Below are 9383 nucleotides of genomic sequence, written 5' to 3' on the forward strand. Positions count from 1 at the left end.
GTGGACAGGACTTGCTCATTGTGCCTCGTGTGGGCTATGGTGAGTGCGGGTGTGTGCGTGGGTGTGTGTGCGTGTAGTTATATGAGTGGAGTTTTGCGAGACACAGCTTACTTTTCCACACAGCAGCACGTGACACTGGCGCCAACAGGTTTCAAAAGTGATGTGGCGGCTAAAATAATTAGCTGTGTGGGTGTTCAACGTACGAAACTGTGTAAGACATTGAGCCAAACGACCAAATTGGCTCGTGGCATTGACGAATTGCGTTTTCTTTCACATAATGAATTAGAGATGACTATTAAAGTCAAGTCTGCAGTAATCTCTGATGTGCCTTTAGGACTTTACATGGAGATTTCTTTTCACTGTTACATAATGGATTACTCAAATTATACAGAGGACGCTCTAAAGTCAGTATTTTGGAATTCAAGCTAAATGATCGGGACGCAGCTTCAAAAATGTCCCAGTGCATGATGTCATGCAAGATGTCAGCAATTCTTGACTTCAGCTCAGTGAGCAACAAAAGGATTTATGCCACAAGCCCAAGTTGCTTCTTTTGAGTGACAAATGGAAAACGTGTGACGAAAACCATAGACCCAGAAATGGAACTCATAGTCCGGCTGATCCGTACAGTATAACAGATAATGGAAAACATACACAGGCTAATAAGCTATAAAATATTGGCCTCTCGGGGGATTAGGTGTCGTCTTGTGGTATCTAAGGGCATTCATGAAAAAAAAGCACAACAGATTGATTAAACATAATACAGACTGCCTGATTTGAGAGAGATTTTGAGATTTTGTGACAGTTAGCTGAATGCAACCAAATCAATTATTTATTAAAGGTAAATAAATGACATTAAAACAACTTGGAAGTGTACCAGTGACATGGATCAGTGTGTTCGCCTTTTTAGGTTTCCGCATATATCATTTCTTTATGAATTCATCTCCTCATATAATGAAAGTCATTTGTGTTCCATACTTACAGTCCATACCAATTTGCATATTCAACAATAAACACCACAAACAGTCGGTACCCTCTTATCGGCTAGATTAGGATTTTGAGCACCTAGGTGCATAAATTTGCATGTTTGTTAGAGGAAATTGTTTGACATTTGGCAGCTTGAGTAGCTCTTGTATAGAGTGTCTGTGATGCCGGGTGGGTGTGATCTGAGATTGTTGCAAATGAGCATGTGTAACTGAGGGGCTGACATTTCATTCTGGCAAATACAACACATATATGTTTTCTTTTTTAATGTCTTTTTAAAAAAAAGTCTGCGCGCGCGCTAAATCACTGACAAGAGCAAACGCTTAGCAAAAATTACAAACTACGGTTATATCATCTTCCTAAACTTTCAAAGGTTTAACTCATTCACTGCCATTGACAGATTTATTTGTGTTTTGCCAGCCATTCAGTCCCAGGAACGTATTTATGTATTTTCAAATTTGTTTTCAAACATTACAATAAAAGAGGGTCTGAAAATGTCTGGCAGGGAATGAGGACCTTTATGCCCCATCTTGTAATGAAACAAAAAAGAGGATTAGACAGTGCAATATGCTGAAATTAATTTGCAGAACCAAACAGGACTACTCAACAATTTTCACTGTCTCGCCATAACAAAAACAAAATAACAGAGACTTTCAATCATCAATCTAACGCTGCCAGGCTCGTGAGGTATCAAGATGCGGAGTTATACAACACTTCTTACACAGTTCAAATGTCCAATACAACAAAAACATAGACAGGAAATAAAAAAAACAAAAAAAAACACGTTAGATGTTAAAAGTATTGAATAAAAAGCAAAAGCTGTCTTTTACATTTTAAACAGTTGGTCTTTTTGATTGCAGCACATCGACGTTAATGGTGCCCGTATAATTGGGGTTAGACGCACGTTTTGACTTAAATGGTTTTTGTCACAGTCCTAATACCTTCACGTCATGGCTGATTATCAACAGGTGGCGGTAAATCACACCCAACCGGGAATTATTTGATCTGCTTTGATACAATCTGATGAGATAAAACCTCGCGTCGATATGGGAGGCCTTGTCCAACGATAAGGCACACGCCGGCGACATTCGTCATATTATTTGGGATTTAATGGCAAGTTATGAATAATGGGCTTATTGTGTAGAGAGGCAGGTGCCGTGGGAATGTGGAGAAACTGAGCCATTACGAGATAGTCAACAGGCAGCAACTCTCACCTCAAGTCAGACCCGCTGACAAGCTGCTGGGAGAGATGCAACAGGGGCCTTTGCTCCTCGCTGCCATGGCGGGGGAAAGGCGACGGTGCGCCTTCGTGCCAGCCGCCGCTTACTCCCTGTCAAGAGTTTTCAGAATTTTTATTGGAACTGGTTGAACGTGCCACACACTGACACACACACACACACACACACACACTTCCTACAAAGTCCAATGAAGTATTCAAAAGATGAAGGGGTGTGAAATTATGCATGCTAGTTTTGATTATGCATTCTCTCATTTCTCGGTCGTGCATTTTTCCCGCTCACATCACCTTACTTTTAGCCGTGTATCCGGCGTGGAACCATATTTGCTAGCTGGGGTGTTTAAAATGGACCTTGAGCTCCTTGCTAGAGTCAGTACAATTATGTGATTCCTCCAGGACAAAAACAAATGGTGATAATGACATTTTAATGAAATCAAAATGAATTAGAATTAGAATGGCATTAGAATATTATTAAAGTTGACACGATTAAAAGAACAAAAACTGCATGTATTCCACTCCAAGTAAAGCCGTGTCTCTTGCAGTCTCACGTGAGGTACATGTTTTGAACGTTCCACTACCCATGAGTAATCCCACCTTGAATTTTGTCCCCTCAAAGGTCAACCTCAACTAAGTCTTTTTTTACACAGGCTGCAACAATAATCACGTCTGGTCCCCCCCCCCCCCTTATCAAGAACAGGTTCCATTAACGCCTTGTGATTTATTGTTATTGATTGAGACATTATTGAGAGCGTGACATTTCTACTCAGATACAATCTTTCACCTCCCGTCTGGTTTGTGGCAGCAATACTATCCGCTTCGTCTTCTGTCGTCTCCCCCTTCCCCGCCTTAACAACTCTGTCAGGGTATCTTAGCAACACGTCAATCTTCATTCAGCAGGCCAGGTAATTTGTAGGCAGGGATCGACCATGAAACAAGACCGTGAGCCGAGCTGATTGTCAGATTGTCTAAATGTCTCTTAACGGCTGCTTTGAGTCAAAACACAGAGCGGACGCATACAGAGAGGAGTCACTTGTGCATGGGAAGTTTCTCAAACCATCTTCACAGCAGAATACCAAGCGATGAAGGAATAAAAGCGGCGTGCCGGCTTCATCCCTGCTCGGAGACACTCTGTGATCACTCTTAGTGTGTCTGCACCCTACAGCAGTCCAACCTCAAATTCAGCTTCCACCTATTTCCTGAATCTATTATCCGTTTTATGCATTCATCTTCCATGAGCCTCGCTGGGGGGTGAGTCACTTCCTGGAACAAACTGGCGGGGGCTTGTAGTGGCGCAGGATGGGGCTTGGGGGGGAAGTTGCCAAGGGCAACCGAAATTGAGGGTGCCAAATTAGATAGGGTGAAAATATTGGTTACACTTTCAAAATGTATTCTAGGTTAAAGGGGAGGTCAACCCCCAAAAAATGATTGACAATAATATGTTCTATGTAGCTCCACTAGTCTAAACACGGCTTTCTGGTTAATATTTTGGGGGGTATAAGTTAAGCAGTAAAATCAGACCCTTTTTGTACAGCTCAGAAGGCGGCGTTTTGCCACTTGCTGTCGACTGAAAATGACATCACAGCTGCTCAGGGCCCAGGCAATGAGCAATCATGGCTCAGCTTTGCCAAAAAAAAAGGTGAGCCGTGAGGATTTTGCTGCTTAACTCAAATTCCCCAAACGCAATATTAATCACAATGTTGTGTTTAGACTAGTGGAGGCACATAGAACATATTGTTGTTAAGAACATTTATGGATTGACTTCCTCTTAAAATATAGCCCCATATAATATGCAGTTTTAGTGTGGGGATATTACTGTCGACCTTGTTCCTCACGCTCGCTGATTTTGCATTATCACTTTGCAAGACATAGCAAGATGTCTGTGGTTGGCGGCGGGAGGGCGCCCGTTGCGGAAGCAAATGATCACTCTCGTTTCATGCGCATTCTGTTTCAAGAGTTTGTTTTTCTTTTGAATGCGTTCCGTTCGACCACAATTGAAAAGCAATGTCTGCTTTTTTATTTTTTTCATTTTCATGAACTTATTTCTGTGACTAGAGTGGGTTGTTCATTCATTGACAGAGGGCTACCAGCAAATGTATTCACATGTCCTCTCCTAAATATTCATTGGTATTAATTTTTTTTTTTTTTTTTTTAAATCCATCAGTGGTCACTGTCATTCTCTTTCCATGCGCTTATCAGCAGTCCTGCTCGAGCGTTTTAGCACTTACTTCGCAAGTCGTGCTTTGTTTTGAAGGAAATGCAGCAGTCTGTGGTGTTTTCCAATCCAGAATCCAAAGATGATTCATTATCATTTAATAGCTTTTCCAATTATGTCTTTAAGGACCCAAGGAAGAAAGTGATCTAAAAGAGGGAAAGAAAGAAATCACCGAAAACAATGTACATCATTAAAACATAAAATGGATGAGATGGCATAAACATCCTGATTGTGGCTTTACAGCCGACTTGTTTCGGCTCCCAGGTGCGCTTTAGTATTCCCTTCCTCGCGCTGTGTTTTTGATAAGGTACATTGCTATTCAAGGGTCCCATCTCAGGGGCTTGTTTCAACACACAACTTTAATGGCTTGGAGGGGAAAAACACAACGTAATAATATTTAGAATATGATGGAACAAGCCAATTAAAGATGTGGAGTGTCTCAGTGGGCATGCGTAAGTGGCTCGGGCTTAATGGAAGAGGAAAATGAAAGATATGTAACTTGCTCCCTTTTGCTTTCAAGCTTAGAAAGCGCAGCCAGGCTTGCAAGCCAGTCAGTCAGCCGTGGGGATGGCTTTATTCATGAGCTGGATTCCAGCATCCGGGTGAATTTGAATTGTTGATGTCATCGAATACCTCGTATGGAACAAGGAGTCCGAGGTAAGGGAGCGGGATCTACAGTGATTACATCATTAATAGTGAGATATAAGGTGAATCAATAGAGCAAACAGAAGCATAAAGGACTATGCATGGAGCCAGAGATGGATGAACAAGGAAATGGAAATAAACAAAGCCTCTTTGTACCTTCTATTGCCTTCTCCCCTTTTCCGTGTGCACCTCAGGCCCATTAAACTCACTTTAACATTTGCTACATCTGTAATGTGGCATCTCAGCATCCCTTCCACCCTCCCCCGGGACTCCGGAATAATCTCTACTAAGCCTTCAGGAGAGAGAGGGATTTTATCCTTGCACTGACAGATAGAGAGAGACAGAAAGAGGGAGAAGGGAAAGGAGCTGGCTAGTGGAGGATAACGACATAGATAATGAGCTGGCTGTCAAAAGACTATTTTTTTTTACCTTCTTCCTCCTCTTGTCCTGATTCCTCAACTTGCTCTGCTGCTTAATCGCTGCAGACTTGCACTGGCTTACTATTGCCAGCTATCTATTAGCCCAACGTCTTGAGCATTTTGGAAAACATTGGAAAAAAATGTTGCACAGTATGCAGTAAAACATTGATGTAAATACACCCATTCAAACAACTAGTTCCTAGTGGTCCGTTTCTATGTATTGCACTGTGTCCAAATTGTGTGACTCTTTCGTTCTCTTTTTTGAATAAACAACAACGTATTTTTTCTTTTGGTTTACAAGATAAAGTTTGCAATCTTTGGAGACTCACTACATACCTTTCATTGAATAGCGACAAAAGAGTGGTTCCTCAAAGGCTTAATGCTTTTTTAAAATCTTTTTTTATTGGTGGGGGTGAAAAGCCACAATAACCGAACCACAAAGTAGCGAGGAAACACCGTACTCACAGTTATATAATTTGTATCTATTGTGAAAAATGACTAATATTACTGCATCTTACTGAGTCATGTATGGAAATCTTTGTATGTTTCATATGTGTCTAAACTCTATATTCTACTGCCCTCAGGTGGCCAAGGCGGGCGCGCCAGAAGGAGTAGCATAGTGTCCATTGAATTGAGGCAAAATGTGACAAAAACTGTTCAATGCTTTGTTTTATTTGTTTATGTAATTACTGTATGTTTTCATAAAGAACAATGATACTACAATGCTATTTTTGTTCTTAAGCTCAGCCCACATTCTAAAAACATGCACGTTAGGGTCATTGAAGACTAAATTTTCCACGGGTGTGAACGTGTGGTTGTCTGTCTAAAAGTGCCCTGTGGTTGATTGAATGAAGACCATGTCCGTGTATGCAAAATAAAATCTCACTCCTAATGGTGTTTAGTGAATGAGGGGTCCTACATTTGATTGAAGTGGCCTTAAAAAACGGGTTTAACAAAGCTAAAATCGGGCATTCTGCAGATACCCTGATATGGGCGGTGACATTCATTCATTCATTCATTATCCATACCGCTTCTCCTCATAAGGGTCGCGGGCGTGCTGGAGCCTATCCCAGCTGTCTTTGGGCAGTAGGCGGGGGACACCCTGAATTGGTTGCCAGCCAATCGCAGGGCACACAGAGACAAACATCCGCACTCACAATCACACCTAGGGCCAATTTAGACAGTCCAATCAACTTACCATGCATGTTTTTGGAATGTGGGAGGAAACCGGAGTGCCCGGAGAAAACCCACGCAGGCACAAGGAGAACATGCAAACTCCACACAGGGAGTCCGGAGCCGGCATCGAACCCTCGACCTCTGAACTGTGAGGCGGACGTGCTAACCAGTCGACCACCGTGCCGCCCTGGGCGGTGACATGTCAACAAAAAAAAAAATGCAAAGATAAATTGTCCATATGTGATGTGAATGTGAAAATGGAGGGTTGGGTGGATATAAAGCATATCAATATATAAAGATGAATATTTCAAGTTTTTATCATTGTTGTTTTTATCATTTTTGTTCAAATGTACTTATGCATGATGATACTTATGCATCATCAAACTGCAGAAGTGGTGTCGCCTCAGTGTTTCTATGGTGGGTCTAAAAGCACACTTGTTGAAGTAGGTGACAAGTCAATTAGTCATTTACAGGAGTGCAATTACACAAACTCGCATTGATGTTTTTTTTTTTTAGGTTTTACTTTAAAAAAATGGACTGATACATGTCTTCCAAATGATGCAAAACTGCAGTAGACACATCAGCGTTCTTGTTAATGTGATGCATTCCATTGTTTTGACAGTTTAATACGATCTGCTTACTCTGTTCCTGACCTGCCATTAGACTTATTTTGCTGACTGGATCCATCTGGAAGTAAAATTTACAGAAAACACAGACAATTGGACCCCTTTATAAAGTGCTCAGTAATGAGCATGCTAGCTTGGTTTTCTGGGCCACTTTTCCGATTACCTCCAAATTGGAGCTTTTAAGGTAAGCAATGAATATAACAGCATAATGAGACAAGACGAGTAGTCACTAGATAACTCATTGTCCCTATAAAGCCGTATTCGGTACCCCTCTGGGATTGTTTTACTTTTTACTGTGGCAAACATGCAAAAAAAATAAATAAATAAAAATAAAATATAAAAATAAAAAATAAAAAAAGTGATCAAAATTCAGCAAAATGAATTGAATTGTGTGTGCTTAGCAGACTGTGCCCTTAGTTTGTGCGAGGACTCTGGTCAATGTTAGGTCATCGCAGCGGACCATTTTGATGTTGACAAGCCTGACAAAGACATAACTCACACGACTAGCGGGAAATGTCAAGGATAAGAGCCAGCGGGGAGCTGCGGCGGCTGGGAGACAGACGTGGGACTGACGGGCGGAGGGAAGTGGACCGTAATACCAGCAGCATCGGGGACCCTTGGGTGACAAGTGGGGATTTATGAGCCCAATTATGAGAAAATGTGCAGCCGGGGAGCAACGCGCCAATGTTGAGCAATGCGTTCTGTTTGGAGATTCAGTTTATCGGAAATATATAGAAAGTCAAGTGGCTTTAAGTCTCATGTCTGGAATGTTTGTAATCGTTTATTTATGTATTCTTTTAGAGCGTGCTGAGCGTCCACCCATCCAAGATGCTGATTAGACGGCATGATTATTGCACAGATGTGCCTTAGGCTGCCCACATTAAAGTAGTAGTTTTACAGGAGTGAAAAACTGATTGAATGTCTCTGTCAAGTTATTGGATATTGGTAGGATCTGGAACACCCTGTCGTACAAGCTGATCCAATGCCAATCCGATGGTGGCCATGCAAGAACTCAGATGTGTCCGGGAATTGTGTACAGATCCGTGCAACATGTACATGAATGACAGGGTTATTCACCTTCAAAATCATCTGAGACGGCCATTCGTACAGATGCTGAAACAATTGATTTGCATAACGACCAAAAATTCAGCTCATGAAAAATGGGAAAAAGTCTATAAAATAACACGCAACAGCCAACAATACCCGCAATACTGTATATTAAAATTTTCTTTTTATTCTGTGAATAAAAAGAAAGGTGCACATGTAGCAAATGTTTGCTTGATGGAATTTGCAAGCCAGACCAATTGGCCAGGCTGTTTGCTACTTCTTGGAGCTTCATTCTAGGAAGAGATGAAATGTGACGTTGCCATTCACAACCAGCAGCATGTATGAAAAGAATTCCTCTGGCCTCATTTAGAATCAGCGCTTTCCATTAGTCACGTCTTGTTGCTGCTTGCTTAACCAAGGAGAAAATTGTTGAAAAAAAAAAAAAATGCCACTCCTGAATATACGGTTCAGGACGTGTGTGGTTTTGTGTGCATTTTACTGCATATGCACTTTAGTGCATATGCACTTATACATCCGTGAGAGGTAGGGTGGCCATTAGGAATGTCGGGATAATATGTGAATTTTCCTGAATGGCTGGTGTATTTCCGAGCCGGTCCTGGCCATTACTGCAACCAGCAGCCGTTCGTACGCCCCCAATCCCCTGCCAACAATTACGATTCACGTACGTCCCCCATCGGCGACTACATTTTGGCACATGGCAGCCCGTCGATGACTTCTCAGCGCATGACGGGAGTATTTATCATCAACTTATAATTTTAAAATTGGTTGTACATTCCCAAAAAATAAAATTTCAAAGTATTACAAGGGAGTCATGCTACAACTGCTGCAAACGTGGCTAACGTTGGCTTGTTTACAGTGCTAATGTTAGCGTAGTATTGCTCGTGCTGCTATTTTCTTGAAATTGAAAAGCGTTCTCTGTGACTGTTTAGCACAACTACACACTTTCATAATTGCCATGCCATTATGAATTGCCATGTTTGAGACTTGCGCTAGCACACGTCAGTGACAAGTGCGTCTTT

The sequence above is a fragment of the Filicampus tigris genome, chromosome 17 (genome assembly GCF_054856515.1).
Source record: "Filicampus tigris isolate MCC_2025a chromosome 17, RoL_Ftig_1.0, whole genome shotgun sequence".
Taxonomy (NCBI): Eukaryota; Metazoa; Chordata; class Actinopteri; order Syngnathiformes; family Syngnathidae; genus Filicampus; species Filicampus tigris.